Source organism: Miscanthus floridulus, chromosome 15 (assembly GCF_019320115.1).
Source record: "Miscanthus floridulus cultivar M001 chromosome 15, ASM1932011v1, whole genome shotgun sequence".
NCBI lineage: Eukaryota > Viridiplantae > Streptophyta > Magnoliopsida > Poales > Poaceae > Miscanthus > Miscanthus floridulus.
In genome coordinates, this window is record NC_089594.1 from 28,374,242 (window position 1) to 28,376,956 (window position 2,715).

Sequence of the window (2,715 nt, forward strand, 5' to 3'; positions counted from 1 at the left end):
GTGGGGGGGTGCTCATGTCGTGGTTGGCCGTGCCAGGGCGTCCACGGCGTGTGGCAGCGCGATCAGGCGATCGGCGACGCGCGGCGTACACGCGTCGGACTCTGAACCTGTCGAGCACTGTAGCTCGCCATTCAGTGATCCAATCAAGCCTGACAGTGCAACTTCAACGCATTAAAACGACTAAACCGTTGATCAATAGCGAAAACCATGTACACAAAAATTGTAGCCCTACCTTCCATCTTCAACTTCTATTCAAGGAGCATAGTCTAATTCACCACGAACCAGAAGTTACATCAAGCCAAAGTTGGCTCGATCCAACTGGAATGGTATTTCTGACTTAGAAAATTTCCTAAGTATGAAATCAGCAGGGAAACCTGACTTGTGGGCCCTGTTTGAGTATGTTCTAGCCATTTTCATGAGATAGTCATATTGAGACTTTTGTTCCTTGATAAATTGGCTACAACTTTGGTAAAGGGTGCACATCCATGCAAGGTCTCTAGGTTGGACTTTTGAATCAGTCAAACAGTGGCACTCTATAGGTCATCCTAAGTCAAACCTCCACCTAGAGGGCAATTTAGTCATTTTGGTCCACATGAACAGTGTCCCATCAATTACCCTAAGTGTAGTTAATATGTATTAGACCATAATTAACCACTCTACACAAGTGCTACACCAACTTCTAAGTATCACATGTGATGAAGCAACAAAACACTCAATTTTACTCTAATGTTGCAATTCCATGTTTCATATGTTTCATGACTTTGTTGTAATTTTAAACTTGTCATATTACTACCATGTTGCCATGTTTTAAGGTATGAGAAACTCATGTTGCACTACTACCATTCATAAGCAATCAAGTATGAAACAAACATAATTGAGAATGTTACATATACATATTTCGGTACAATGGCATGATGAGATAGATGATGCACATGTTTATGAAATAAAATGCAATTTTGTGAAAGCCAAACACCATGTTACACCTTTGTCCAGGCGCCGCCGACGATGGAGACGACCTCTCCATCCGGTGCACGGCTGATGACGGCTGCACCCTGGAGGAAGCCAAGCTATTGGAGCAGTCACCTGACCGGCGGGCAACGACTTTACTAGACGAGCTCGCCGTCGACTACCCGGCAAAGGGCTGCGGCCTAGATGACCCGTTGCTGCTGGTGCAGGTCACCGAGTTCTCCGGCGGAGGATTCGTTGTCGGGATCACATGGAACCACGTCGTCGCCGACGGTGCCGGGATGGCCCAGTTTCTGCAGGCGATCGGCGAGCTCGCGCGCGGGCGGTCCGCACCGAGCATCGTCCCCGTCAGGTGCGACGACTCCATCCCCAGCCTCCCTCCACTCATCGCTGCCGGACGGCAGCTCATGGTGTCCATGGAGCCACAAGACTTCGCCAGCCTGGACGTCACCATCCCGTAGAGCTTCATCGACCGCATCAGAGCTGAGTTTCATGGCCGCTCACCGTGCACCGTGTTCGATGTGGTGACCGCCGTTCTATGGCAGTGCTACACCCGTGCCGCCATCTCGAACCCAGACGTCCCTTCCCTTCTCTGCTTTATCGCAGATGTCCGGAAGCATGTGGCGGCGAAGGACGGCTACTACGGCAACTGTGTCATCGGGCAGCTGGTCATGGCGGCGACAAGCGGAGCTGTGGCGAACGGGGACCTCGTCGACCTGATAGAGATGATACAGCATGCTAAGGCGGAGATACGGATACCCAACAAGTTGAGGGAGGAAGAAGAAGACAAAGGTGGAAACTGCGTACCGTCGACGGGAGCAAGTCTCGAGCAGCTCTGCGACATGGTCCGGCACAATAACAACGTTCTCAGCGTTTCGTGCATGCGGAACATCGGCCTCGAAGACGTCGACTTCGGCGGCGGGACGCCGGCGAGGGTGACGTGCCGCTCTCCGGTGATGTCCCTGCCGGCCTGCGTGCCGTGCCTGCCCTGCAAAGGGAGGGACAGGGACAGCGAATTGGCACGTTGTGTCAAGGAGGAGCAGGTTGACGCCTTCCTTGCAGAATTGCCAAAATTCACCTGACAAGTGTCTTTGCTTTGTGCTTCAGGATTCTGAGATTTTTAGCTGGTCATGTAGTCCAAGTCCAACTGTGCCTGGTCTTTGTTACTGTCGTTTGGATCTGTTCTCTTTCAGAATTGCATTTCTTGCATGCGTCAATCTTTGAATAATGTTATGAAGATGGATTTATGTAAATAATAAGTTGTTGAAGCAAGTGTAATGTTATGCACGGAAATACACAAATCGTTGAATTTTATCATCGTGAGAACTACTCATTCATGAACAATGATCGAGTTATCTTATCTCTCTCCGTAGCATTGCAATATTTTCACATTCCAACCAACCATCATGCATGTGTTTTGAGTTTTAACATGATGTTGATGGCCACACTGCCTTGTGGATCAAAATGTGATTGCCAAACAAAGACTGCTTTATCGTGCGTGTATATCCTGATTATTTTTATTTGCATCGCTAGGTACCCGATCCATGGTCCACGCCTACTCCGGTTCCAGCGTACTGTCATGAGAGCACGGCTAATATTATAGCTCCCTGCTTGTTGTATGTAAATTTACAGCCCACTATCGATCCACCATGTTCTAGTTTAGCTACTAAAACATACTTCATCATTAATATGTAGTTCACTTTTTTCTTTTACAAACTTTTTAGGAGCTTGTGCACTCTATCTCATACT

The 2,715-nt window shown here is 48.5% G+C and overlaps 1 pseudogene; it reads left to right on the plus strand.

Annotated features, from left to right (window-relative positions):
• Nucleotides 1-974: 974 nt before the first annotated feature.
• LOC136507271 (acyl transferase 15-like) lies at nt 975-2,048 on the plus strand (annotated as a pseudogene).
• The last annotated feature ends 667 nt before the right edge of the window (nt 2,049-2,715 follow it).